General features: G+C 42.1%; 1 pseudogene across 1 annotated transcript; it reads left to right on the top strand.

Moving 5' to 3' along the window:
- The first annotated feature begins 1,388 nt into the window (after window positions 1-1,388).
- LOC116536861 lies at window positions 1,389-4,654 on the top strand (annotated as a pseudogene). The gene has a single exon (XR_004262833.1). The product of XR_004262833.1 is annotated as an AP-1 complex subunit beta-1 pseudogene (transcript).
- Window positions 4,655-4,949: the final 295 nt, after the last annotated feature.

Raw genomic sequence — 4,949 nt, 5'->3', positions numbered from 1 at the left:
AGGCATACCCAGTTTTAGACTGTATTCTAGCCCGGGCAATAAAGCAACACCCCTGTTCTCTCTCCCTCTTCCTCTTCCTCTTTCTTCCTTTCCTTTATTCTTTTTCTTTCTTTCTCTCGTTCAAAAAAAAAAAAAAAGAAAGAAAAGAAAATATTAGAAATACGTAGCATTTACTATCTGGGACATACCAGAAGTACCACGATCTATGATGTATTTTGCCTCCTGGAATTTTTGCATTCTGAGCAGATTGGAAAGGGAGCATTCTTTACTTTTTCTCTGACTGATAAATATTTTGAAAAGTAAGTTTTATTTTGTTTCTTCCTCCTTAAACGTTTTCTTTAGACAATAATCCCATATCTTTGGGACAGCATAACCTACTGCTTATATTTACCAGGCTAAAACGATAAACGTAACACTTGCATCATTTTTTTTTTCAACTCTGGTTGGTTTTGATTTTTTGTCTATTTCCTTTAAATACCCAATTTAACCAATTTTACTTAATTTTCAACACTGGTTAGACTCCCTATGTACAGCCATTAGTGTATTTGTTGATGAAAACAGTCAAACTATGTAAAATATTTGAAGAGACTTATTCTGGGCCAAATATGGGTGAACATTGCCCACACAGCCCTCAGGAAGTCCTGAAAACTTGTGCCCAAGGTGGTTGGAGTACAGCTTGGTTTTATACATTTTAGGGAGGCATGAGACATTAATCAAATACATTTAAGAAATACATTGGTTTGGTTCAGAAAGGCAAGACAACTCAAAGTGGGGGCTTCTAGGCTATAGGTAAATCTAAACATTTTCCGGTTGATGATTGGTTGAGTTTATTGAAGAACTGGAATCAACAGAAAGGAAACATTTAGGTTAAGATAAAGGATTGTGGAGACCAAGTTTTTTTGTGCAGAGGAAGCTCTCAGATAGCAGACTTCAGAGACAGCAGGTTGTAAAATGTTTCTTATTGGACCTAAAAAGGTGACTGGCTCTTAGTTGATTACCTCCTGAAAGGAGGAAGGAAAACAAAGAGGAAAGGGAATTCTCTATAGAATGTGGATTTTTTCCACAAGAGACTTTACAGGGTAATTTCAAGGTATGGCAAGGAAATATATTTTGGCGTGAAATATGTTGATTTTCTTTCCTTGTCTCATAATGCTATGTCAGAGTCAGAATGGAAAGTAAGTCACAATATATAGGGTCAAATAAAACCCATCTGATGATAATTTATGGCTTGTAGGGCATGACTCCCTAGACCCCTTAAATAGGAATTTGGGCAAGATTAAAAAAAAAAAAAAAAAAACAGATGACAGGCAGGAAACCATTACACCACCACCCAAGCTGTGCTCTCCGGCTGCCGCCGCCACCCCTGCCCTCAACTTCACCTCCGCCTCCAGTGCTCATTAAAGATGCAAAGTCATGACTGACCCCAAGTATTTCACAACCAGTGAAAAAGGAGAAATATTTGAACTAAAAGCTAAACTCAACAATGAAAAGAAAGAAAAGAGAAAAGAGGCTGTGAAGAAAGTGATTGCTGCTATGACTGTGTGGAATGATGTTAGCTCTCTCTTTCCAGACGTAGTGAACTGTATGCAGACTGATAATCTGGAACTAAAAAGCTTGTGTATCACTACTGATGAAGTACGTCGAATCAGCCAGACATGGCCATCATGGTTGTAAACAGCTTTGTGAAGGACTGTGAAGATCCTCATCCTTTGATTCGAGCCTTGACCGTCAGAACCATGGGTGGATCCGGGTAGACAAAATTACAGAATATCTCTGTGAGCCCCTCCACAAGTGCTTGAAGGATGAGGATCCATATGTTTGGAAAACAGCAGCAGTCTGTGTGGCAAAACTCCATGATATCAGTGCCCAAATGGTGGAAGATCAGGGATTTCTGGATTCTCTACGGGATCTCATAGCAGATTCAAATCCAGTGGTGGTGGCTGATGCTATAGCAGCATTATCTGAAATCAGTGAGTCTCACCAAAACGGCAACTTACTCGATCTGAACTCACAGAACATTAATAAGCTGCTAACAGCCCTGAATGAGTGCACTGAATGGGGCCAGATTTTCATCGTGGACTGTCTGTCTAATTACAACCCTAAAGATGATTGGGAGGCTCAAGGTATCTGTGAGCAGGTAACTCCCCGGCTTTCACATGCCGACTCAGCAGTGGTGCTTTCAGCGGTAAAAGTCCTAATGAAGTTTCTAGAATTGTAACCTAAGGATTCTGACTACTACAATATGCTGCTGAAGAAGTTAGCCCCTCCACTTGTCACTTTGCTTTCTGGGGAGCCAGAAGTGCAGTACGTCACCCTGAGGAACATCAACTTAATTGTCCAGATAAGGCCTGAAACCTTGAAGCAGGAAATCAAAGCCTTCTTTGTGAAGTGCAATGATCCCATCTATGTTAAACTAGAGAAGTTGGACATCATGATTCATTTGGCATCTCAAGCCAACATTGCTCAGGTTCTGGCAGAACTGAAGGAATATGCCACAGAGGTAGATGTTGACTTTGTTTGAAAAGCTGTGAGGGCCGTTGGACGGTGTACCATCAAGGTGGAGCAATCTGCAGAGTGCTGTGTAAGCACATTGCTTGATCTAATCTAGACCAAAGTGATGTGGTCCAAGAAGCGATTGTTGTCATCAGGGACATCTTCGGCAAATACCCCAACAAGTATGAAAGTATCGTCACCCTATGTGAGAACTTAGACTCACTAGATGAGCCAGATGCTTGAGCAGCTATGATTTGGATTGTGAGAGAATATGCTGAAAGAATTGACAATGCAGGTGAGTTACTAGAAAGTTTCCTGGAAGGTTTTCACGATGAAAGCACCCAGGTGCAGCTCACTCTGCTTACTGCCATAGTGAATCTGTTTCTCAAGAAACCATCAGAAACACAGGAGCTAGTCCAGCAGGTCTTGAGTTTGACAACACAGTATTCTGATAATCCTGACCTTCGAGACCGGGGCTATATTTATTGGCGTCTTCTCTCAACTGACCCTGTCACAACTAAAGTAGTAGTCTTTTCTGAGAAGCCACTGATCTCTGAGGAGACAGACCTCATTGAGCCAACTCTGCTGGATGAGCTAATCTGCCGCATTGGTTCTTTGGCCTCTGTGTGTCATAAGCCTCCCAATGCTTTTGTGGAAGGAAGTCATGGAATCCATTGTAAACACTTGCCAATTCATCATGGGAGCACTGATGCAGGTGACAGCCCTGTTGGCACCACCACTGCAATGAACCTGGAACAGCCTCAGGTTATTCCCTCTCAAGGTGATCTTCTGGGGGGATCTTTTAAACCTTGACCTCAGTCCCCCAGTCAATGTGCCACAGGTATCTTCCATGCAGATGGGAGCAGTGGAACTCCTAGGAGGAGAACAAGATAGTCTGCTTGGCAGTGACCTTGGCGGGGGCATTGGAGGAAGTCTGGCAGTGGGACAGTCCTTTATCCCATCATCAGTGCCTGCAGCCTTTGCTCCTTCACCTACACCTGCTGTCGTCAGCAGTGGACCTAATGACCCGTTTGAATTCTCTACAGGGACAGGCATGGCACCTGGTGGATATGTGGCTCCTAAGGCTGTCTGGCTACCTGCAGTAAAGACTAAAGGCTTGGAGATTTCAGGAACATTTACTCACTGCCAAGGACACATCTATATGGAAGTGAACTTCACCAATAAAGCTCTGCAGCATATGACAGATTTTGCAATCCAGTTTAACAAGAATAGCTTTGGTGTCATCCCCAGCATGCCTCTGGCCATCCATACACCACTGATGCCAAACCAGAGCATTGATGTCTCCCTGCCTCCCAACACCGTGGGCCCAGTCACGAAGATGGAACCTCTGAATAACCTGCAGGTGGCTGTGAAAAACAATCTCGATGTCTTCTACTTCAGCTGGCTCATCCCACTCAATGTGCTTTTTGCAGAAGATGGCAAAATGGAGCACCAGGTCTTTCTTGCAACTTTGAAGGATATTCGCAATGAAAATGAACTTCAGTTTCAGATTAAGAAATGTCATTTAAATGCTGACACTGTTTCCAGCAAGTTGCAAAACAACAATGTTTATACTATTGCCAAGAGGAATGTGGAAGGACCGGATATGCTATACCAATCCCTGAAGCTCACTAATGGCATTTGGATTTTGGCCGAGCTGCATATCCAGCCTGGAAACCCCAATTATACACTGTCACTGAAGTGTAGAGCTCCTGAAATCTCTCAATACATCTATCAGGTCTACAACAGCATTTTGAAAAACTAGCAAGTCTGGTCCAGTACCCTCCAATCATGCTGTGATCGGTGCAAGCCAAGAACTCTTAACTGGAAGAAACTGTATTGCTGTGTAGAATCTGAACCCAAACACACTGAGGCCACCCAGCAAGGTGGTAACTAGTCTAACCTGTGCTAACATTAGAGCACTACCTGTTGGATAGTTTTAGCTTCTTGTGAACATTTGTAACCACTGCTTTGGTCACCTCCCTCCTCTCGCCACCTGCTGCTGCTATCTGTCCTTACTTGTGGGCTTCTCCATGCTACACCAATGGATGGCTTTTTCTACGCCCTCTTTTGAGTGTAGTTTGGTATTTTGTAATTGAGAGCTCATTTCAAAAGCAGAAAAAGACAACAAATATTAAAGCAAGGAAAAGTGTCACTGAAACAGTGACTAAGTGACACTTATTCATGAGCAGTGAGATACAGAAATGCTCTATGCAATAAAAAGAGAAGGTAAGAATCTGTCCAAATTTTATCTATCCATGAAAGTGAAGCAAGAATTGATAAAGGTAACTGGTTACCTATAAAAAATAATATTAATAATAATAACAATAATATTGACTACCAGTCAACTCAACGTCAGCTATTCACTTGCTGGTGAATAACAACTGCAAAAACGGAGAGGAAATTATTCATGAGCAATTAGAGTTGAATTAAATGATTAATGGAATGCCTTTATT

Source organism: Sapajus apella, unplaced genomic scaffold (genome assembly GCF_009761245.1).
Source record: "Sapajus apella isolate SASKATOON/1434 unplaced genomic scaffold, GSC_monkey_1.0 scaffold104, whole genome shotgun sequence".
In the NCBI taxonomy this organism is placed as follows: domain Eukaryota; kingdom Metazoa; phylum Chordata; class Mammalia; order Primates; family Cebidae; genus Sapajus; species Sapajus apella.
Note: the sequence above shows the minus strand (reverse complement) of the source record. Positions and strands in the feature narration are given on the sequence as shown.